Raw genomic sequence first — 26,200 nt, 5'->3', positions numbered from 1 at the left:
TCATTCAGATAACCTTTCTTCAAAATCTGTTCAGTGTCATAATCTACCAAAACTCCTGTGCTCTTTTCAAGTTTAGAGCTGGATTTCCTAAATTCTGTGCATTCCCCAAGGTTATTGAAAGGTCATCTTTTTATAGTAAAATGTATGTGGAAAGTGAAAAACCTGTTCCTGAGAATATTCTGAGCAAGTCAATTGCAGTTCAAACATATTTCTGAAGAGTCCTCATGAACAATGGTTCTGGCTGTTTGTGGGTTCCTAAATCTATTTTGCAATGTTGGAGATAAGAGGTATCATGTGTAAATGTAATAATGCGATTACTTATTTCTGGGAATATACCCAGTTAAAGTCAGTTTAACATCCATCATCCTGTCTGCTTACCAACACAGGTTTCCTTGAACATGTTGGTCCATTGCTCATGTCCCTTCATGGGCTTATACCCAGCTTGAGCTCAGTGTGGGCTGTGTCCAAAGAAGCTGTGTTTTCTCTGATGTCAGAATGTCTTAAAGGGATTGATGTTTGCTACCTGTGAGAGTGTGTCTTGACCACCAGAAGAGCTTCTATGATGAGTCATGCCATGAATCAGTGAAATAGAGCACAGGATGATTCCCTAAGGAATAATATATAAATTAGGAATGGAACAAATTTTATTCACCTAAGACAGAATGACCCTTTAGCTTCTTCCTTGTTGTGTGGTAAACCACGCATCCATTGCATATACAAAATGTAAACAGCTACTGTCTTCTCATAGACACTTCTGGTGCTGCAAAGGAGCAAGTATGTGTATCAGGGCACAACCAAATGCCTACATATATGCTCCTCACTCAAATGGATATGCATTATTCACATGGTGGAGTATGCCTTTTGGGAATGCACTTTCAGTTGTAGGATGGACGATGAACAAACCTCTTGGTTCCCAGCCATGCTTGAAGGCTTTTGGGAAAAATAAGAACAGGAAATAGACTGAAGACTGGAAAAGAAAAATGCCCTGGTGAAAGATATCTTGTTGGAACGCCAGGTTTATATTCCTGATCTACACTGTAGACTAATTCCTGCAAACAAAAGGACCATAATACCATGAAACTTGCAACTGGAATGCAAATATTTGCTTCAACTCAATTTTCCTTCAGTGTTTTCCAGTATTTGTGCAGAGTTCAGCAATTCATTTTCATGCACATACATAAATACAACTAGATAAATCTGTGTACTCATCAAGCTATTATTTTGCAGGAGAAAAAGATACAAAATAAACTGCTAGGAACTAGCGCAACTCTAGCTAACAATCGCTACGGGGTCCCATCTGCTCCCTGTTCTGTCTTCCTAATCAATCTAAGCTCAACCTGTTCTCACATGGCAGGATCCACAGGCATCTCAGTGAGTCTCACTACCACATCACAGAAGACTTAAGTGGACCCTTATAGGAACCAAATCCACAGTTTTACCTACAGATATATTTTAAAAGTTACTTTAGTGGGAAGAACACTTTATGTGAAAATCTGTAAGTTAGGTGAGGCTTTCATGTGCTTCCTAATAACTTCTGGGCACCTGAATACACCTAAACGTTTTAATATACCCCTGGCCAAGGGATATGTCATGCAAATATCAACCAAAAAGCCTATTGGATTAAACAAACACAGTTGGAACAGGATACCACAAATACAGTCACAAACAGAAGTCAAATAACCTTGTCTTTTTCAATATATCATTAAAATAAAGAGTGAACCATGTCTTATATTGTTTAATTACTTTCAAAAGACTCTTAGGCATGAATAAATGCACTAATGAATGTTACACAGGTCCTCTATAATATAAACTTATCGTTACTTCTATGTTAAATATTTCAAAGATGACCAGCAATGAAGTATTTCAATCGTAATAGGTGATTTATTTCTTCTGAGGATATTTTAGTTTGACTGCATGTTAATTTCAAACTCTTGTCAGCCATCAATTTCCTTGGGATACCAACAAGATAAATAAAGCTGTTAACTAAGTGAGAATTTACTTGTAAATCTAAATGTGTGAATAAAAGGAAGGCTTTTTTCTGATTGCTACCAAATATTGTCAGTATTAGAAAAAAGTATCTATGATTCTTGCCTCTGAGAAACACTAACTAGAATTTAAATAAGGAGATAAGCAATAGCTCTCAGAAAAGGAGTTTTTCTACAGCAAAAGGGAGTGAACAGCAATGTTCCATCTTGTTTACTTAAAAAAAATAATTATGATTTGTATCCTGTTTGCTGGATAAACTACACCACATATTTACAGTGGTGAAGAAATGGCATCTGTTATTTTTACATGGATCAATATATATATTATTCTCCACCTATTTCCCCCACATTTTTATTGGCACAGTGGTAGGATTAAAGCCTCTGTGGAATAAACCACAGAAAATAATAAGAATTGCAAATGTTCAGAAAGTTGAAAACATTTGATTGCTTTGGAAAAAAAAATCAGTGCATTTGAAAAGAATAACAGGATAATCAAGCAAGTCCTGTTTTACTATTGCAGTCTAAGAGACTTTTGGACTTCCAGCAGAGAAAGCATTTATGGATCATCAATGTATTATTTGTGAAGCAAAAGGAAAAAAATACTTTTGTTTAAAGACAATGGTCTTGATTATGGTGTTTCTGAAGTAATAAAAGTATATGCAAGTCTAGAATATATTTTTGCCTTTTTTTTTCTACAGACACCATCTTAGAATGCCAATTTTCTGCTTACAAATATTATTTGCATATATCAGTTCAATAAACAGGCATCTGGCTGCTAAATCTGCCTGGCATTTTGGAGGTGCCAAATGAAGATTTTAGAATGAGTAAATATATGGTTATTATACTTACAAGATCCATAACATGCCAGTCCTCAGACTTCATAAGATTTGTCATTTGTGAATAATTGTTTTCAAAGTGGAGGTCAGGAATTGAAGCCAGAAATAAATTGATGTTGGCTATAGTTTGTAAACAAGACTCCCTTGACATGCTGACTTGACTGTCCCTGTTGTTATTTCCTTCAACTGGCTTTTAATCTTGTTCAGGTAAAGTAACTAAAAAGAAATTAAAAGGTTGATTAGGTTTAGGAAGACATATTTTCTTGAATAAACCAAACATCTTAAGAAAAATATGTAGGGAATTCAAAATTGTTCATGTATATCTGTGAATGTAACTTTGTGTTCAGGGTATAATGTTGATCTACGTGTTCAATAGATACATGAGAAATTATTAGTCTTCTGTGTCATTAGAAAGCTAAGAATCAGAGCAGCTGTAAAATACTGTCCTCTTTAAATTTATTCATCTTGATCATAGAATCACAGGATGGTTTGGTTTGGAATGGACCTTAAAGATCATCTAGTTTCAACAGGCAGGGAATTTTCAGCTAGACCAGATTGCCCAGAACCCCATCTAGCCTGTTCTTAAACATCTCCAGGGGTAGGTAATCCACACCTCTGGGAAACCTCTTCCAGTGTCTCATCACCCTCACAGAATTTTCTCCAAATTACTAATCTAAATAATAATTATAATAATAATAAATAGCTTTAGGCTATTTCCTCTTGTTCTCTTACTAAATAACCTTCTGAAAAGTCCCTCTCCATCCTTCTTGTAAGCCCTATTTAAGTACTGGAAGGCTGCTCAAAGGTGTCACCAGAGCCATCTCTTCTCCAGGCTGAGCAGCTCCAAGTTTCCCAGCCTGTCTTCCTAGGAGAGGTGTTCCAGCCCTTTTGATCATCTTCATGGCCCTCCTCTGGACTCACTCCCACATGTCCTTCCTGTGCTGGCACCCCAGAGCTGGATGCAGGGTTCCAGGTGGGGTCTCAGGACAGAATCCCCTCCCTGGCCCTGCTGCCCACGCTGCTCTGGATGCAGCCCAGGACACGTCTGGCTCTCCGGGCTGGGAGTGCCCATGGCTGGGACATATTGAGGTTTTCATCCACAAACACCTCCAAGTGTTTTTCTCCAGGGTTATTCTCAATCCATTCTTTGCCCAGCCTGTACTTGTGCCTGGGATTTATTGCCAAGATTTGCATAAAGAAAACCATGGGTTTGAAACACAAAAAATAATCAAGAAAAGAAAATTCCTGTTTCTGTTCCTGATCTTTTAGACCAAACTAAAACATTGAGAAAACAATAGCTCCAGGATGTAGTGTTTCTCACTTCAACAAAAAGAAACAAAAATATTTGGATCAAGTAAATGGTGATGCACACCCAAAATCTTATTATGAGAAAAAAAAGAATATAATGACCATACAGTATTAAGAACACCTCGTTTATCCCACTAGGATTTAGCAATGTATTTATCCAAATCATTAGTCCAGTTTTGATGTTATACATTCATAACAAATTACATAAAAAACTCTAATAAATTATTACCTTTTAGTTGATGTACTATAAAATATACTATTATTTACATTTTTCCCCATTAAATTATGCTTATCCTTCCAATGTCACTTTGACTTGGGTTGAGCGTGCCAGTCTTCTTCCTTATGGAGTGAGGAGTGCATTTTACCTCATGTCATCACTTCCCTGAAGTATTCATTGGGAAGAGTATGATGCCCATGGTAGTGGGATCTCTTCTTCTTCAGGCTTGATGTCCGCCTGGTGTTTTTTTAATACATTTTTCTAACAAGACCAGCTTTCAGCTAAAGTTAGAAATTTTTCCAGTACCATTCCTTAGCCCACTGTAAAACAAATGTCTCTTAAACTGTCCCATGGTAGCAAGGTCTGACAAGATTTGACAGACCTTTTTCACATACTGTATTTCCAGTATGATTCTACAAGTGGTCAGGCAAATGCCACTTGACCACTACACAAAATATGTTCATGCTTTTTGTATAACAATCTATTAGAATTTGTAGGCTTAGAAAGGACTTCTCATTGCACAGGGACTTCAAAAATAATTGAGGAGACAATGACTTGTTCCAGTTCAAAGAGTTGTGTTATGGAACACTAATGGATGACTTTCTAGAGTGGCAATGACAAAATTTCATGCATGCTTATTGTCTCCCTATATTTTAATATCATTATTTCTTGCATCAATTTTCCACACTTTCCACTGATTCTGATAATTCAGTGGTCTGCATCTATTTACAGGAGCTCTCACTGACATAAAGACAGATTTATCTGCAATGCTCCAATGGATCACTTTAATCATACAAGACAGTGGTATTTCATAGACCTGTGATTAAACTTGCTAGCAAATTTTACACTGTAGATGTATTTTGTTATAAAATGCCAGCTTTTCAAATTGAAATCTGTTTAAATAAAGACAGTCTTTTTGATAAAATATTTTGGAAAAATGCTCTGACATTTAAATCCCTCTGCCCCCAAATTAATATTTTTTCATTAATATTTTCTCATTTTAAAAATATCTTCTTTTTTTACAACTGTACTGGATCAATTTGAAAGAAACCACAAATTAATTATTTTACAAAGCAATGCAAAAGAGCAGTGAAAATATTTTTTTAAAGAACTTTCGATTTATATTTAATGAACATTTTTAGACTGCTGATTCATGAATGTCTGCATTTTGAATATTTAATTCCCATTGAGAATGAGAACTTACTGTGAAAAGAAAACATTTTTCTTCTGGTTCTATTAATGGGTTTTCACCAGGAAAATGTAGTAAAACCCCAGGCATACTGTCCAACCTGTAGTTGCTGACCTTTGTCCCAAGGTTTGCCAGATTAGACCAGTTTGGGTAGAAACTCAGATCTTTAACAGCCAGAAGCAGCATTCTACACAAAATTGCTTCTAACAAAGTTCTGCTTCAATTTAAGGTTCAAAAAAGAAAAAAATGCTCTTACTAGTACTTACATTTTTTAGACCAAGTAAAATTTATTCTGCACTTTTGATGAGGTATCCCATCATTCTTAGCTTCAAAATTAAAGTCTCCTATGTCTCTTCAGTAATTAACATAAGTGCCAAATAATCTTTTCCCGCTATCTGATAAAAGTCAAGTAGCTTTCTTTAAATGCCAGCAATCATCCTGCTTCCTGCTATCTCCTTCCTCACAAGACGTCCTGTCTCCCCTAAAGCATAATGTCAGTCAAGACCTCTGAATCCAGCAAAGCTACTTTGCATTTTTTCATTCCACTGGGAGTTCCCTGGTCTACCCTCATTCTCTTGGAGAATGAGATTTTACTTCATCAAAATAATTCAAGTAACCCTTGTTTGTCTTAGTAGGCGGCAAATTACTTTCATCTGTTCTACAGAAGCATAGACCCCATGGACCTTATGCCACTTCAGATAGCAGCATGAAGAGGAGGAGATAGGTATCCAGAGATGATGTCTTCCTCATGGCTTGAATACACATATGAATATGAATGTGAATGCTCCTTTGGCTTCTCTCAAAATAATGATTTCTCACCTTGACCCATGCTGCTTTTTCCCATGCATTCACAAAGCATTCTGTGGGTAAGGAACACAAAATATATTTCAAGGTCTGATACTTCAGAATGATACATAAATTCCCTCTCCCTCCCTGCTTTTAATTCTGGGGGACAGAAGCCATCTGTCTTGTAGCTGTGTGCAAGACCTATGAAAAATAGGTCCTATTGCATTCCAAGCAAATGAGCATACTCTCTAACAATTAAAAAGTAATTATGGTCATTATTTATCACCATCGTCTTCAGCCTTTTGCCCTTCAGGCACAAATAAACCATGGTGTCAAGCAGCAAACACTGAATATGACATTCTCTAGTACAGCTCACATGAAAAATAAATGCAAGCATGAGCTGTGCTGATGCTGTGGTGACTTAGGGCTGTCTTCTGCTGCATGTGCTAACTCTGCCAATAGAGTTTTATTCCAGACATATCCATCCTATAAAATACTGCACCATGCAGAAATACCTTGAGCTGGTATTTCTGGAAAGGGTAACTGGAATTTGAATTCTGGGGGAGTGGTTAATCCTGGACTAGTTTTCATCTGTTTCGGTACCTGGGCTGGTGCCTCTGCATATCACCAACAGTGCAGACAGAGAGGCAGCACAGAGCTGAGTGGCACACTGTAGGCAGCAGACCAAATGCAAACAGCACACGGCATTGTTCACAACCTGCTCAGACGGAGATGGAGAGCAGCTATTAAATCATAAGGAACACATCATTCCAAAAGCCTCTGAAAAAAGGAAAAGCTGAAGAATCAGCAATAATTGGTTTAATCACCTTTGCCAAAACTATATTCAGCCTTCAAGGTACATGCATGCTGTAGCACACATCCTTCTTTGGCTGTGTAATGAGCACTGCATTTCTTTAAATGCAAACTTTCTATAATTTGTTATAATTACTGATATTTTGTTCCACAGAATAGTTGTGTGACTATTTAATCACCTTCAAAAATGCAGTTTTGCAAAAATACTTTTCACTGAAGTACACTTAAACCTATTCATCTAAGAAATCTAAAATATGATCTAATTTGTGGCTAATATGTATGTAATATATTTTTCAGATTTGTAGCCAAATGTCCTCAATATACAGAAAATACAGGGGCTTAGGGAACATAAAGAGAAAAGTATAAACCAGAAGTACTTTAAACTCAAAGGCGACACTAGAATACCAAATTTATTTTTTTCATGGTGAGTATTCATAGTACTTAAATTTCACTTAAATTCCTGGCGGTAAGTCAGACAGCAACTTTGAAGGCTTTTGAAGGGCTGACATAATGGCTCTTAGAGAGGAACAGGATCAAGACAGTGACTGGCAGATAATACAGCAGGAAGAACTTAAACAATCTGAATACGACCTGCAGAGAATTTCTAAAAAGCATTCAACTAGTAACATTTTGATCACAAATGTCCAGAGTTTCCATAGGCTTTGCAAACATTAAAACCAGTATTTCCAAAGGCACACAAAGATAATTTCACACTACCGGGAATCAAAGAGCATGTGGTGAGAGGAAAAATCTGATGGTTTTATGAACTGTATATTTCTGGCATCAACCCTAACATGTTAATCTAATTGCTTTGTCTACAAAAACAGAAGGAAAGAGCTAAGCAATTTTTTCTTAATTTTGGTGTTGTTGTTATAGATTGAAGGAATAAGCAATTAAAGGGGTTCTGCATCAAAAAAATATTTCGCTGTCGGTTCCAAGAATATCTGGAACTGATTAATCACAACCAGCATTTGCTTGACACATTTAATATTGAACAGCATATACCTAAAAAATATTTTTGATAAAACTGAGTTTCAAATTTAAAATATATTAATAACTTCTTTGATTAAATACTATGGAATATAATTTTTGTTTTACAAATACTTTAGAAATGTAAACTCCTGGCAACTGAAGCACTTACTTGAAGCAGATTTTTGGCTTAGCTTTCATCAGTCCTATGGAATTTTCCATTATATGACTTGCTGAAAGATGCATGATATGATCTGAATGACTGGTGATTGATGTGTCCCAGGGAGCACAATTTTAACTGTTCCATATGAAATAGATGTCTATCTACCAGGGACAGACATAGTCCAGCAATTTCCCAACCAGCCAAAAGTCTGGGCGGGTATTAGAAAGGTGAATTCTTAACTTACCAAACTTTTTTCTTTTAATACAAGATTCCCAATGGTAACAAAAGCCTCACAAAGATTCTCACTACAGTTTGAGGCAATCATTCCTTGACACTTCTGCTTCCACTGTGTGTAATAGAAAAAAGGAACAGCTGAAAAAAAATGAATTAATATTATTTTTCTTTCTAAAATTAACTAAAAAAGCTAAGAAGAAAACCTACAAGGTAGGTTTTGGGGAAGAATATAAAATGCTGAAAACCTGAGAGCTTGACACTAGCCACCTAAACTAAGTGAAGTTCTGTGCTCTTCAGTAAGAACCTAGCAAGTTCATACAATGAGCTAAATACACCAACTTTTCCTTCTTCTAGTTTCTCTCTTTGACAAACAATTCTCCTAATCAGTCATGTTTGTATTGCATTTTCCATCCCAAGAAATGCCAACATACATCATAAAACAAGACCATATGCTACCAAAATAACATATGAATCTGTTTTGGAAACAAACATTGTTCCTCTAGAGTGGAAGATTGAGATCCTATTCACATTACAGTTTTACAGGATTATTTTATGAGCTCAAATATGGAAGAGACATACCCAGTGACCAATTTACGTATGCCCGCAGGTGCCCAGTCTATGTCACTCCTATGGAAAAGCTCCATGGCTCAGCCTCCTTCCTTGGGGAGGATGGTATCAATCTGCCATCAGGAAATAGTTCCTTTTGTCTGCTTACAGGGATTCTCCATGATAGGCTTGGCAAAGACTGTGTGAAATGGAGTTCAGCCGTAAGCATGGAAAGTTCCGGTCCTGAAGCAATTGATGTGATAATTTGCAAGCTACTGACATTTTGAGAGGCACAAGGAGAGGATCAGAGCAAGAGCTGGAATTCAGTGTCTTCCTGTAGAGAATATTGTCTATTTGCATTACAAAATAGACTTCTCACAAATACATTCTTCTATTGACCATAATAAAGAAAAATGCAGAGATTGACAGGTATGAAGTATCACAATGTCATTATTAAACTTGAAACTGACAGAATTATTAGAAGTAAAATGCAAATTTTTACCTGAGAGGAAAAATTACAGTAAAATCTTCATCACTGACTGCTTTTAAAATTAAGACTGCCTGAATGTTTATCTAACAGATGTGCTCCAGTTCCAGTAGGAATTAATTCAAAATTTTATAGACTGTGTTACAAAGGTCAGACTCTGTAATTGCAAATCTTCTATTACAATCAGTTAATCTACTGATTCAGTTTTATGCTATGCATTTCATATAAGTCCTTGAATCCAAAGAAGAGTCACAATGAATGATTTTAGATTCCTTTAAAAACTAGAAGAAAACTGAAGGGTTAGAAAGACAGTAGAAAACATAAGTTGAAAAAAAAATTGAAAGGGTCCCAAATTTTTAAGTCAATAAATAATGTTAGTTCTGTAACTTTTCTCTAAAAAATTATTTTTCTGTTTCTCTGATTCTGCTGCATTTCTTCTATATTTTTCTTTCTCTTCCTGTATTTCTCAGTCTCCTTTGGACTGAATTCTTTTGGGATCCTCCCTCGTGGGGAACTCTGCTTATATCAGTTCTCTAGTTTTGAAGAAAACTCCCGAGCTCATTAGAATCTTGTTTCTCGTGTTTATTAAAAGGTCATTGCAAAACTTAACAGGTCTCTCCAGGCTGGCTACACAAGGTTATATCTTTGCAATCTGGTACATTTCTTTCTTCTGATGGTCCAAACAGGGCCTTGTGGCACACTTCGTATCTGATGCACAAAATGGCACTGAAATACACAGTTCTTTTATCTTTATACCTATTTTTACCCAATTAACAATAGACACGTATATTATTTTTCTTAATGACCCAATGACCCATCACCTCTGTGCTGCACTGCAGCATTTTCTGTCCAATCACTTACTATGATCCAAAAACCTCTAGGAGAAGAATATGAAGAAGAAAGAAGGGACAAGAGACAACACCCTAAATCCTCCATCTTGTCTTCTGTTCTCTAAACTAATTTTTTCACCCAGTGGCTTAAGAAAACTCTTTAATCTACACACTTACACTTTTAGCTTTTTCTATCTAACTTTAACAGTTGTTTTCATGTATCACCATGAAAACATGCTCATGAATTTCATATTATATGAAATTCAGTGTTTTTCTGGATCTTAGAACAAAGTATCAGAAACAAGAGCACACACACCCTGTATCCCAGGCTCCAACAAGTTCTATTTTTCCAGCAGCAGACAGCTAGCACTGAGTTATGTAGAGCCAAGCTTTCTTCTTCAGAGAAAGCACTATGCTACCCTGTTGTTTTCTCTCCTGGGATTTGCATGTGAGGATTCAAAATAATTCTGTTTAAACGGGAAAAGAAGAATTTCACTCATCTTCTTCAGCTCTTAAGACTATTTGACAGGACTTGCTGTCACTGCTTCCTCCTCTCAAGTAGAGAAGATCAAATTATTCAAGAGATGGTCCTTGACTTCTCCTTCTATCCATTTTTTGAATGACATCTCTCTTGACCTCTGTTTTTTGTAAAGGACACTGATGATGGTCAGGTCTGTTCTGACTCCTGTTAGAATCAATGAGAGAGCTGCAAACATTTTAAAAGACAGCATATTAACTAAGCCAGGTACATGCTCAGGCCATTGCAAACAAAGAGAATTAGAAACTATTCATAAAATAAATAAATAATAATTAGTTTTGCTAAAGGATTGGCTCTGCAATCACACAAATGCCTGAAATGTGTTCTCTACATCCAGACTGCACTGAGTCTGGCTGGGCTGGAGTTAATTTTCTTCACAGCTGTATGGTTTTTGACTGATGACCAAGAAAGTGCTGATAGCACATCTGTGTTTTAGCTATTTAGTGTCAAGGCCATCCCTGCTTCTTAGTGTGCTGCCCCAGAGAGGAAGCTGAGGGGGGCAAGAGATTGACAGTCAGAGTCAGTGAGATTTGGTCACTCGGGAGAACTGACCCCAGCTGACCAAAGGGATGCTCCCTGCACCCTGGAATGTGCTCAGCAATGAAACAGCCCAGGAATAACCATTGCCTGGGGACTGTCAGGGCATTGCTTTGATGTTGGTTATGGATGGTTTTTAGCAAGACTTCTTTCTTTTCTTCTTCCCCCAACCCCTCCCCTTTGTTTACTAGAGTGTTTATCTCAACCCAAGAGCTTTTTCTCACTTCTATCCTCACAGTTCTCTCCCTCAGCCTGCTCAGGAAGGAGTAAGAGAGTGACTGAATGGGGTCTGAGTTGACAGCTGGGGTCAGCCCATCAAAGACACAGCATTCAAACTTGTGTCATTAATGACACATCTGTGCCTAAGCTGTACTGGAAACAGTCAAAGTTTGGCAAATGTTTTGAAAACTGTATTTCTCAATTGTAAAATCCTATAATATGAAGAATGCATTCCTATTAGTAAAATATATATGCTAAATTCATACTGATGTACTGTTCACATATCCAGATGTGAGAAAAACTAGCCAGAATTTTTGGAAACAAAATTCAATAGAATTTGGTCACCTGTACAAGGAGGTTGTTAAAGGACAGAAAAAGAGTGTTTTATTCTAAAGATTCATGCAGATTACAGACTCACAGAACATTGCTAAATTAAATAAATGTGCACAGAATGTCTGCCCAATGACCAATATATTTGTCAAAACAATTTTTAGATAGTAGTTCTTTCTTTTTTTCCTGAATATTTTTAATATACAGAATTACTGAAAGCACTATGGAAATAAAAGTGTTAGTGCTTAGAGTATATAAAATTACATCATTTGTAGCTATAAACTATAAAAAAGTTATGCATAAATGTTCCAATTTGAAAAGAATATGTTCAGAATGACGAAATTTAATACCAATAAAAGTTAAAAATGTGAAAACAAAGGATGAAAACAAAGGATGAAAACAAAGGAAAGAAAACACTTTCTACTAGCATAAATGTCTGGGCAAGAGATAAACAGAGTTTTTAACAAGAAATTTGATCTTTATATGAAATATGCATGTGAGAGGATACATGTAAATTTTTTGAAACATTATTTATTTCACTATTCTGAACTATGAATTACATATTTTTAAAGATTTCTGCCTAATTTAACCAAAACTTTTTTTTTTTCTTACTTTTTGCAGTGTCATATATTCTGTGGCAGTATAGAAGTGAGTTGGTAAAATAAAATCTTGGCATGAGGAAAATTCACTAATTCATATTTTCTAAAATAGCATCATAATAACATTACAAGTTCCATCTCTTTTTATACCCATTAAAGTACTTTTTGTGAACAAACCCCACAGATTTAGAGTCCATAATTCAGTCAAATAACATAATTATGCGTAATATCCTTGGGTGAGGATGCAAGCTTACTTTAGATGTGTTCACAGTAATTTTAACTAATCTGAGCAAGGAACAGCTTAGTCCTTTTCCATGTGATCAGTGCCCATTGTAAACAAGGAACAATATTTTAATTTTGGAAATATCTGGAAACGTCTCAATTTTGCAATTACTTGTTTTCTTCATTATAGTTTTGTTTTTTTCCTTTTTTCCTTATTTTTTTTTCTCAATGAGTAGAAACATATGCCCAAGTATGACATTGCAGAGAACATTTTCACATTGCAGCTCTTAACCAAGTCTCCTTTCACAAACACCACTATATATGAATGAAGGAAGAAAAAAGCAAAGCTTTCCATTTCTCTGGAAAACACACAGATGTCTCAAGGAGAAGAGGGAAGCACTTAAGAAGCTGTGAAATTCACCACATTGAAACCAAGATTTGTACTGGCTTAACTTCTTCTAAATGCCAAGGGAAAAAGAAAAGGAAAAGAAAAAATCTGATAAATTCCCAAAATACCAATTGGTATAAATTCAACATCCACCCTTCCATCTCCAAGCACTTTCTCTGAGTACAAAAGAAACCCATAGGACAACAACAAGAATACCATCAATACCTGTTTCTACCATAGTCATTCAAGTTTTTCCAAATTCTCTTTTCCTCTAGAATGAAGGCATTTCCTTTAAGGGAAATTTACTAACCATTTTAATTGGTCATGAATTATAATCAAAACATATCTGGATCCTTATAGTCTTTTCATGACCACTACAACTTATTGTAGTCTTATTGCTCCTAGTCTCTGAAATCTACTTTAAACTAGATAGAAAAAGAAGTGTAATCAGAAGAGTATCCACTGTAGAATATACAGCTCCTCTAAGTCAGCATTTTCATCCCATACATTTGTGAATACCCACAAATAATGCTGGATGGATTTTAATAAACTGTGTTTATGCAGTAAATTACAGTGTTTTCTAGGAATCAGCTACACCAGCATAGGGTGTCTTATGATAATTATTAACTAGGGGTGGTTTTTGGTTTTGTTTTGGGGATGGGGCAGGCATTTTGTGATTTGTTTCTCTTTTTTTCAGTTTGTTACATTTGGAGTGAGACTATAAGACTTTGTGAAGTATGCCTGGAAATTTCACTGGGTCCCAAGGCTCAGGTGCTCTGGTGCTCTGGTACTCTGTTTTGGAAGCTCAGCTGTCAGGCAGGTTCCTACAGCCAAAAGCAATGAGGAGGAACTTGAGTTACCCCTGGAATCTGCCAGGGGGAAAAAACACCTGATGACAGTCCTTGGTCTGTTTGTATTTTATTCATACCAGTGTGAATCAGACGAAACCCCGCTGAGTCTGACAAGCCTTTCAAAAGAGATTCTGGGCCTCTATGAAAAGATCAGGATGTGGAAGATCTAGGCATTGAAAAATCTCCAAAAGTAAGGCTTGCCTCTCTGAAAGAAGTGCCATCAATTCAGGTATATATTTAACTCCTTGTCAGCAGTGCCTCTCCCTTTGGGCTACAGCATTTCACCCTATGCATTAAAATTGCTATCCTGGGACAGAATGGCAGCAAAGTATTACAATTTCTACTCTACTGCTGAATCCCCTAAACAGCCTAATGCAGCAGCTTTCCCCCAGCTAATTTTTAAATTGATATCCAGTGTTGGCTCCGTGCACTAAGGCCACACAATCCAGGCTTTTGACTCTGAAATTTCATTTTTTATTACCTATGTGTATATTTTGTCATTTTCAAAAATGCACTAACCTATAACCATACACATCAAGAGGGAGGCAAAGATTAATTTCTTGTATTGATTGTTCTGGGAAAAAAAACACAGTTTTAAATGTCTCACTTTCTAACCATGCTGGAATTCACCAGTTCTTTATATATCAGGAGAGACTAATTGCAACACTTTCCTGTACAATTTACTTTTGCTGAGAAATGTTATGGATTTCTTCTTTACTTAAATGATACTTTTTAGATTGGATTCATGCAGAGATTTTCAGAGCTTTTAATAATTTATGTTGTTCAGTCCCAAATCTCTGTTTATATCTACTGTATTTCACGCATGTTTTAAACAGGATTACACTAAAATAGTGCTCAGCAGAGAAATGGGGGAAATTGAGTGGCTTACATTTCTTCTCAAGTAAAAGAAGAACCTTGAAGTTTATCATATCTGACACTCTATTATATAGAGGCAACATCTGTGGGAAAGGATGCATGGACAAGGTTACACAGCACTGTATTAGGAAAGAAATTATCCAGAATGAGCTGTTTGACCAAAAATTGGAAATGAAAGATAAAAGTCCAAGAAAAGTTTTCTTTTCTGGCAGTTGACTATCACAGTATGCACAGGAAACAAACTCTTATTCTGAAAGTCCTAAGCTATCAGTATTTAAGAGGCATATGGACAATGCCCTTAGCAACATGCTTTGATTTTTAGTCAGCCCTGAAGTAGTCAGGAAGTTGGACTTGATTATAATATGTAGGAAAAAACAATTAGATGTTCATCTAAGCAGGAGCCAAGTAATTTTTGTCATTTCAAATTTCAAAGCCAATAAAATGAGCTTTGAGCAAAGGTGAGATGATAGTTTTCTTTATGCATTGTATGTGACTCTTTCAGTCCGGGCTGCTGAGGCTTTTTGGTTTTGTTTTTTTTTTTCTTTTTTTTTCTTTTCCCAAGAACATGGCAGGATAAAGTCTTTTGTAAAAATTAGCCTACTTCAGCCAGTTTTTATCATCTGAACCTGTAATTAATGTTCTTCAAACACTGGCCCTTATCTGCTGTCTTAAAAGAACTTTGTCTGTGAGAAAGCCAGAGACACAGTTTAATTTAAACTGTCAAAGATGAAAAGGAAAAATACGTTATTCTTCCTTTTACACAGGTGATGAGAAACTTCAGTCTTTGAAACAGAGAACGTCAATGTCCTGTGTCAGTGTGATGCTAAATAAAGTGGATGATGAAGATTGATTCATTAGAAATGTTCTGCCCTTAGTCAGATAAGGAAAGCTGAAGATCTTGTTTGCTATTTTTTTTCTTTAATAACTGACTAGAAGTGATAACAGATGTCAGCAAATGAAGAAATATTTGAATTAAAAAACAAGTCCTTGACATTCACTTAACTTGTCCAATATGAAGCAATACATAAAATAAGGAGACTCCTTCTGCAGGTTGGAAAACCTGGTTGTACTGAACGACTAAGGGTGGATTTCACCCTACATGACCTCTGTCTTCTCAGATGGACAGAGTGCCTCTGCTCACTCTGCCCAGGGACTCAAGGGCACTTGGCCCCTCCAGGGAACGAGTCAGCCACCCTGCCTGAAGTGTCTGTGCCAATTCTTATTTATTGACTGATTTGTTCAAGTGCTTCCTTGACTACACAGACACCCAATATTTTAGACAGTGAACATCCTTAAGCAGGAGCTAGTTTGGAAGGTAGAAATGACTTTACCATTTTTGTATCTTCTCCAATGATAACAAAATGTAGCCAACACAAATTAAAAGGAACTTCTCTGCTTATATTTTGATCAGGCCATTGTTGAATTATCCTTGAATGTCTGTGGTAGCTCCATAATTATCCACAATCAGAACTGACACTGTCTCAGTAGTTCCTAAAAAATGAGAGTTAAAAAATAAGAGTGATTTTTCTTTTTTTATTACTATGTATTAGGGGAAGAGAGTAAAAAGAGCTTTTCTATTGAAGTCTGTAAAAGTAATTAAAAAGGATAAACCTGAGTGACTTTACTAGCTGCTTTACTACTTCTTCCTTTTCTTAGAAAGTAAAAGTATCTAAAAGCAAAATAAATTTTAAATCTATACACCTCATAAAAAATGCAATTATATTTCAATTATCCCCTAGGGATTGTACTGAAAAGAGCATGTTGATTCTGCAGCCCTTGGCTCCAAAAGAAACAGAATAATGAGAAATCTTGGCATTTGTTGTACAGAAAGTTAAGTGGCAAAGCCATTTTTATTCCAAAATAATAATTCTTATTCTTTGTTGATATAAAGATTTCTTGATATTTAATTTTTCTTCCTTATCGTTGCTACTAGAACTGTGCCTCTTTTTGCATTTGTTTTGAACTCCTTACAGAGTACAGTCATTTACCTTCTAAGCAGCAGCTTCACTTCCAGTCACTCCACTAAGACTCCTGCCCCAGATTCTTTACCTTCATAGCAAGTAATGGTCCCAATGCAAGGTCTGCTTCTGCACTCTGTTGACAAAGAAGGTTAGTAACAATTTTCACAGATTGTATCGTAGTTAAATATATAGTTGGAGATAGGGAAAACCTTGATTTAGAAGTAATGGCTCACTGTTGTGCCATTCAGTCAATTTCTCATCAATCTATTTTTTTACCATTTGCAGCGTGGAGTATCATAGAAAAGGTCTGAGAAAAACATGTCAGAGTGTCACAAATTGCAGGATTGACAAGGACTGCTATTTCTAACCTAAAAAAACCCTCAGTGGTATCCTGAAGAAGACATTTTAGTTGCAGCTCGTGCTGGATTTGGTTGGTGTTGAATCAATTGTCTTTACAGTGGCTGAAATGGGTCTGTGTTTAGGATTTGTGCTGAACACAGGGTTGATGATACAGAGATTATTTTGTTATTGCTGAGCAGGACTTACCCAGAGCCAAGGCCTTTCCTGCTTTTTTGTACTGCCACACTGCTGATGGAGTTGTGGGTGCATGGGAAGAGACACAGCCAGAACAGGTGACACAATCAGATCCAAGGAATATTCCAGACCATATGACAACATGCTCAGAATATAAAGTGGGGGAAAGAAGGAGGAAAGGGGAGAAAATTTGGAGTTATGGTGTTTATCTTCACACGTTACCATTACACGTGATGAAAACATGCTCTCCTGGAGATGGCTGAACACCTGCTTGCCCATGGGAAGGGGTGAATGAATTCCTTGTTTTTGTTTGATTTCACAGCTTTTGCTTTCCCTATTAAACTGTCTTTATCCCTGCCCAAGAATTTCCTCACTTTTACCCTTCCAGTTCTCTCCCTGATCTTGCTGGAGGGGTAGTAAACAAGACTGGCCCCGACACTGGACCCTGGAAAGAACATCACTGGTGACACAGTGCCAGCTGAATGTGACTCCATTCACCACCACTCTCTGAACCTGGCCATACAGGCATTTTTACCCAGAAAAGTGATTTCCTTCCTGAAGAATGCCCAGCCTTCCTAGACAACTTTACCCTTTGGGACTGCCTCCCAAGAGACTCTGGCAACCAGGCCTTGAAAAAGGGGGAAGAAAGGAAGTGGGAGAATGGAGCAAACAAAAGTGGAGAAAAAAACGGGAATAGTAAAAAGAGGTAAATGTAGAAGGAAGCAGAGAGGTGAGGAGGTCTTTTCTGGGATTCCATCTGCAGTGACAGCAGAGGGGACAGATCACAATGAGGTGATCACCAAAGCATGGCAGAGCAGGTAGGGCTGTGGTAGTGCCCACTGGGCAGGGGTGAGTGCCAGGGTATGTGGTGGAGGCTCAGCTGGACAAGGGCCAGGGCAGAAATGCCAGCTCCTGGGCCAGAGGACAGTGCCATCCAGCTCCCTCACCCCCTCTCCTACTTGCTCCCAGGTCTTTGAGACTCCTGTCCCCACTCCCACTGCCACCAGCTCCCTCCTGCCCAGCCACACTGAACCCCCTTCTCTCCTCCTTTTCATCCATGGGGATTCCTTCCCAGCAGGGCTAGTCTTCATGACTTCTCCTCACCTGTACTCCTATCTGGGAAAGCCCCAACTCAAGTGCACCTTGCACTTGGACTTGTTGAACATCATGAGGTTCTCACAGACCCTCTCCTCCGGTTTGTCCAAGTCCCTCTAAATCATGGAATCTATGAACATTTTGGAACAGCCATCCTCAGAGGTGTTTGAGCTGATACCCTCTGTTCTTGGCATCACAAGTGGACCCACTTTAAGTAGCTTCACAAAAGCTATATACAACCAGATGATGGAGCTGCTGAATTACCATGTTTCAGCAGCCCACAGCAATACGAAGTGGAGGAGGGGAGCAGCTGACTTCACACATAATTTTGTTAGCAACACAGCACTGAAGACAGTACTCATCAGATCTTATGAAGCATTGTTGTAGTGGTTTTCAATAGCTTATTCTTTTTTTTCAAATATTTTCTCAGTCTCTTGCACTTGATGTTTGTGTGCAAGAATAGCTCCTAAGGGCAGCCTGTCCTGAAACATCCATCAAAGGTAGTTCCTGTAGCAGTGGGAACAATGCAGCCTCCCCCATAGCTTAGCTTTGGAGGGTTTTGCCAGGGCTCAAGATGATTCCTTCATTGGGAAAATTAAACCCAGCCCCTTTCCTTCTAACAGACTTGGCAGAAGAATTGGAGCTAGGACTATTAAATGGAAAAGCAATGGAAAGGCACGCAATGTCCAAAGCAGAGAGAAGCTATAAAAGAGCACCAATGAAAAGCACACCAGAAACTTGGAAAAAAAATCTCCAAAACCTGCCAAACTCACAAGAAGGTCCACTAAGAGATTTCCACACAGAAATGCAGCTGAGATACCACTACTGTTACTAAACGCAATATAAGGTAATGAATTATATCAGTGAAAATGAAACCCACATATAAATATTCATATAAATAAGTCACTAGCCTCAATATAAAGTTTATGCACATTGATTCTTAAAAATACTAAGTATTATTACTTACTTAAACTTGAATTTTTCATTCATATAAATATAGCATAATATTATGAATACTCTGTGAAATTTTCTATTCCCTATGGAGCAAAAACATCTCCTCTTGTGACAATACCCACAGCTATAGGGAGATTTAGTCAGTCACCAAACCACACCTTTCAATCAGAATTCAACTCACCTTTTTTCCTTGTCAAGTGTGTTATAAATTCACCTTGGCTTACCTGTGTTTATTTTTTTTTCCATGTGTTTGGGGTTTCTTTTTATTAATTTATAAAAGATATATTCTGAAACATATGTATGACAATTATTTCGTTCAACAAAAAAGAAAAAAAATAATTTAAATCAATTATACTGCCTGGAAAACATACAAAATTTTAAATACAAATCCCATTGCTCTTTTTTTTTCAGTTAACCTTTATGTATATAGTTTGACTTACTGGAGAAACTGGAATAATTTCATGCTTTTCAGGGCCACATCACTGTCACTGGCTTAAGGGGAGTGCGAATGTAATTTTAAGCCCTCTTTATCTGAGAGGATAGTGTAGTGTCCTAGATTTGATAAGTTATTTGTTATAAGGAAAGGGTATTCAGCTCATATATTTGACATCTGAAAGTCCACATCAAGCTTCTCCCTGCTGTTAGCATGTAATCAGTGTAAAACATTACTCTGCAGTTTCCCACTGGGCAGTGTTTATTGCTTGTACTATCTAAAGGATTTCCAAGAGTGGCAGGCAGGAAGCTGCTGGTAGCTTCAGGGCTCCCACAATTCAGTCAGATGCCAAACAAAGCCAGTTTGCAGGAACTTTTTCAATAGCATGTCCTTTTATGGAGTCTCAATGATCTGACTATCAATGTGGAATCTATTTTTATCCAGGCAACTTTTCTCAAATAACTGAACCCTTTGAATAGCAATACAGAGAGGGCAGATTTCTAATAATTCCTCTTTCGGGGATTTCTTTTTTCTTTTTCCCTTTTCTTGTTTCCCTGGTAATGATCACCAGGCAATAGGAAACCAGAATTCAATCTGATTTATGCTGACTTATAAGATATCAGAAAGATGGCTTTAAGCCTTGCTGCATGTAAATGTCCTATTGACTTCACTGAAAGCAGTGATGTACTCACAGAGGAACTCACACTCTGAGGTTAAACTCATGGAGTGCATTCACTGTATGGAATTAAAGGGCCAAGGAGAAACTTCAGCACTAAATCTCTGCCTGTCCCCAGTATTGGGGGCTGCTCTGTCAGATAAAGGATACCACAAAACGAATATATTTAAAGAAAGCAGTTAGTGAGATTTTGTTGTGTACAGTGCTCCCTACGTTGTGTCCTCCCTCCTTTCAAGGGATCTAGAAAATAATTTTCTGGAAAAGGACAAGGAAAGAAAGTTGAAAGAGCTGGGAGCAACAGCAGAAAATCTGATATGGAAAATATTAATTAAACAGGAAATTAAGAAAATTTTCTGGGATATTTCTTTGCCCATCAGCAATCCTGCTAAAAATCCTGTGTCAAAAACATTTTATGAATCTAGATTGCCATCTGGGCTTTATGAAGACCTAACTTTCTTGCTGCTTTATGAAAAAAATATTCTATTCTATTCTATTCTATTCTATTCTATTCTATTCTATTCTATTCTATTCTATTCTATTCTATTCTATTCTATTCTATTCTATTCTATTCTATTCTATTCTATTCTATTCTATTCTATTCTATTCTATTCTATTCTATTCTATTCTATTCTATTCTATTCTATTCTATTCTATTCTATTCTATTCTATTCTATTCTATTCTATTCTATTCTATTCTACTATTCAATTCTTTTACTATACTACTATTCTGTAATAGAGTCCAATCTGCTAATGGCTTTAAAGAGAGATCATTCCTGGATTAAGCTATGGAGGACAGATTGAACTTAAAAATTGTCTTTTCATTCTTTTATCTACAAACTCAGAAGTGGATGGCGAGTAGTTTCCATTTTAGTACAAGGGCTTTTTTAAGCTATTTTTCATACTTCCCATACTGTTAATATTTCCTCTCATGAACCTTCAGCTTTTTTACCAGAAATACTCTATATACTCAGAGCAGCATTTAACATAGAAGTTTTACTTTGTACAATTGCAAAATACCTTGAAGGAAAAAGATACATTCTCTGCATGTTTAAGTCAACCCAAATTCAGGTGGACAGCTGAGATTCCCATGTAGAAATATAGTTGTTCAATGCTTTATTTACAGTCAATAGAAAGAGACAAGCATGTAAAAGAGATTTAGTTCACCAAAGTATTGAATTCCCCTATCAAGCACCATGATGACAACCTTTGCAAGGTATGTGAGTTTGAGACAGGCAACCAGGTCCCCAAACCCCTGTGAATCACAGTGAAATGTAGTTTGTTTCATTTTATTTAGGGAAGATGGGATACAGAATGCCACTGCAATCAGTGTCACTTCAAGTGTTCACATGAAAGATAGGCGTGATTACTCATGCTTCTACATTATACCATTCTGTAAATTACTCTTACTTGAAACTGAATATTATGAATTTGAAATGTAATTGTTTATAACAAACAATCATATTCTTTCAGCCCTAAAGAAAGCTGAATTACTATGTTAAATAATATTGTCACCATATCACTTCATATTAAAAATAATTACTCCAGCTGAGGTACGAACAAAAGAACATTAAATACTATGACTATATAATCATACCACACTTTTTGGAAAAAAATGTGTGCTGTCATAAGTTTTAGAGGCTGAATCTTTTCATAATGTTGAGGAACGTACAAGATATAAAAAGCCCATACCCCAAATAATTACTACATTTGAGCATTTTGACTGTAGAAAAAAGATGAGTAAATTGTGATCAGAATTTCAACAATTTCACTCAAGGATGGGACTCTTATCAAAATGAGACATCATAAAGTACTTTGGATTGTCCTTTCCACCTTTTTGTAGTTGAGCCTTATTCAATTTGTCATAAATAAATATTACCATTTTTTACTAGCCATCTAGTCCCTAGGTAAGGAAGGACAAACCTTGCATAAAGAAATTCTTGTGGGTGGATTGTGTCATTTCTATCTTTTTCAGAACCATAATGTTCCTGCATTGACTTCAGCAGAAGCACAATGAGATTAATGTCCAGTGAGTTACAAAAATGGAAAAAAAATTCCAAACACCAGAAGCTGACGAGAGGACCAGGAGAAAATAAAAAGTCATCTAAAAACAGTCGCTTCATACAGTTAGTCAGAAATCTCTGAAATGCCTCTGACTTGTTCTCAACCTGTGCTCAGCTGCCATAAAACAAAACCAATCTCCTCATTATGAAACTTACTATGGTTGATAAAGGATGACAGAGATATTTTGATTTTATCAAAAGCTAATATAATTTCCCTAAGTTAAAAAAAAAAGCCTAAAGAAAGCTATCTCCAAATTTTCTGAACTGAGCAAAGGATGCAAAGAGAAGGTGAATCCTCAAAAAATGTTTCTGAAGTTTTACTTAGGAGGTTATTATCATATGTATGAGGTTAAACAAAAACTCTGTACTAGAAACAGATGCAAAGTTAACCTGAAGTCATAGAGATAGTTCAGTTGATCACACAGACATTTAGGCAGTTCAGGGACCTAATTTAGGCATCTCCCTGGGGTCTTTATGGAGTGAGTAGAGGCATCTTCAGAGGGTGTACTAGGCATTAGGCCAGCTGACTAAGACAAGTTCTATGTTTGCCTGCTCCTCTCTTTCAGCTACAGAGGACCCTTGTAGGCTCACCTACCTTCTAAGACTCTGTGGTTCTGGTGAGATCTCTGCTTGACATAATTTCATTTGCAATGCCTCTCATTCTACATGTACTGTATGATATTCTTTTCAACAAATGTCATTGCCTGTTAGCCAGGCAATGGTGACTCACTCATGTTGGAAGGAGCATAAAATTCCCACTGAAAGGATGATGTTCTAGACTAACCCTTTCTGGGCTGGAGCTCAAAGAGATGACAATATATCCAAAAAGGTAATTGATTCAGGGCATGCAGAGAGTGTTTAATATGATTTCCCATCCCTTGTCAGTTCCAAAATCTGTGTCTCTAGAAAACACCTGACACACACTATGTCTACTCACACTTTCCTGCAGGCTGACACCCTGGAAACAGCCTCTCTGCTAACCAAGTCATTCCTCACCTCCACACAGCCCCCTAGGATCCACATCATGCTCTGCCCTTTCTGAGTTTCCTTACAAATGTCCAGACTGACAAGCAAGAAGAACTTTGAATGGAATTTGTTAACCACTGGAATTTTAGCCCTTGAGGAAATGTAAGACAGGAAGGGTTTTGTTTACTTTTTCAAATTGCACAGCCCTAAATTACATATCTTTCTGAATATCAGAGCACCATCTCTCTATACATCTGACATTTTGTCAAGCCACTGGTAATTTCATCAGTGTTAATCCCTTCCTTATGTCATGCCTTTCTGACTCTTGTCATGCTGCCTCCTTGTAAATGAGCCAGCTGCAGCTTCCCTTGATCTTTGACCCTTGGAACATGTCTTGCAACACATTTTTGTCTTTTACATTGATAGGCAAAAAATTGGAAGTCAGGCATTAACTGACTAATGACAGTTCATTCCAAATTTTCTAGGGCTGGTCCCACAAACTTACTGAGCTTATACTGAGCATTTTGGCAGGGCTTTTTGTTCCAACATTGAACACAACCCCTACAAGATGAGGATGCATTTTCCTCAGAGCTGGCAGAAGTCTACTTGCATTGTGTGTCTTTGGCAGTCTTATCATTTATTACCTTCAAAAAGCACATTTGTTCTTTGATTTAATAAAATTCCTCAAGATCAGCTATGCCTCTGTTTTGATTTCTCATTGTAGGAGGCCAAACTATAATAATTTCTTCTTTTTGAGTTCTATGAAACTCAGTTTAGGTTTTGGGGGTTTTTTTTGAATTTTAGCAACTATACTTTTAAGCCAAAATGGATAAAGAATAATAAAACAATCATTGCATCACATGTCACTTTTCAGTGTACATTAATCTTTCCAATACTATCACTTTTCAAATACCTTGTTAAAAATTAAATGTCCCATCAAAATGGTTACTATAAGAACTGCTGCTCTTCTGTCAATTAAGCTCTGTACATAAATGTGCTAAAGAAATTGTGCAAGTGAGACAGGAATAGTAACTATTTTAAGTACGATGCACACTGTGAAGCTATTTTTGACATTGTACATTGTATACATTCAGCTATCCTTGACTAAAAATGGGAAAAATAAGCTTTCTATTTTCACTGTTCATGCAAACATATTGCTTACACTAGTGAATAATCTGAGTAAGACCAGAAACAAATTGCTCTATCAGAACATCATCCTACAGCCAAATTTTTTGTGATTATAAAACTGTTATTACATATTCCTCCTACGATCCAAAAACACCTACAGCAGATGAAAATGAAATTTCTGCTGAATTGATTCCCACATATCCTCTGTCTATTCCTGATGTTTATAATGTCCATGACTTCTAAAAAGGAATCCTCCATTTTTCTTCTTACTTTCATGCAATTCTTTCACTGTGCTGACTCAACAACATCACTCTTTGTCAAGCACAGGTTGGGAAAGGGGTATGGAGAAAGGTAACATAGGCAGTCCTTAGTGCTACTCTAGATGCTGCCTTTTGTAGCTTTAGGTTAGTTCCAAATGTACACTCAGATACGACGAGAAACACTGAAATTATTTCATACTACTGACATTCAGACTCAGAAGTCAGTTATAAAAATGCGATTTGACTTGTAATTTGCCTAAGCTCTTTGAAGATTTACCTAATATCCTTATAAGTTATTTATTATGCCTTACTGTTAGAAAAGGGACCCCTCTAATCATTCTTTCCTCATGCTTCCAAACAGATATGCAAAAACTGACCCAGTGGTTGACTTGCCTTAGACCTTTGTATGATTTTCCGGAAAAGAAAAAATCTTCAGCTAAACAAATTGTCTTCCCAATTTCATGAATTTCTGTATTGGCAAATAGCAGCAGGGCACATCTAGAATTTACATAGGACCGCAAAGGGATAGACAATCAGGCTGCAGGAAAAATAAATATGTCCAAATTGAAGGCAAATTGATGTCCTGAGATAAATACATATATTTGTATGATGCTGTCCACAAGCTTTGTGATCTGGTGTACCTGAGGGCACAAAATGACCCTGAATTTTAAGCAGTACTCAGTTGTATGCTTCTTGAATGTTTTCGTGTGCTCGATCATCTTATTTGTGCTTAGTATATTCCTGGGTGGGGGAAATTGTATTTTATTTGTTAGAATAATACAGTGTTAGGTTTTTCAGCAGAAATGTAATTCAGTGCCATTTTGAAAACATGAGCAGGAGGTACAGCTTCTGCACTCTATCTCAACAGCTCACCTGCATGGAACAGAGCAGTTGTGGAACAAGCAACTTTGGGAAGCAGAGTTTCAAGGCAGTGGTGTCTTCTGGAGTGACTTATCTAAAAGACAACTGGGCATGGCTCTCCTCAACATTTGGTTCCTCTCTGACTCTTTAAAGGAAAAGATAGAAAGAAAAGTGGTGTGGGAAATACTGGTCCAGCATTTGCAACTGAAGGGTGTGAGGAAGGTAGGCCTGCTAGAAGTGGATAATGTTGCTTATGATTTTTTATAGCAAAAGATCTTCAGGCATCTCTCCCACATGCCTAAAATCATCATTAGGACATGCATCTCTTTATGACCAGCATGAATAAGCC

This window comes from Poecile atricapillus, chromosome 1, assembly GCF_030490865.1.
Source record: "Poecile atricapillus isolate bPoeAtr1 chromosome 1, bPoeAtr1.hap1, whole genome shotgun sequence".
Taxonomy (NCBI): Eukaryota; Metazoa; Chordata; class Aves; order Passeriformes; family Paridae; genus Poecile; species Poecile atricapillus.
Note: the sequence above shows the minus strand (reverse complement) of the source record.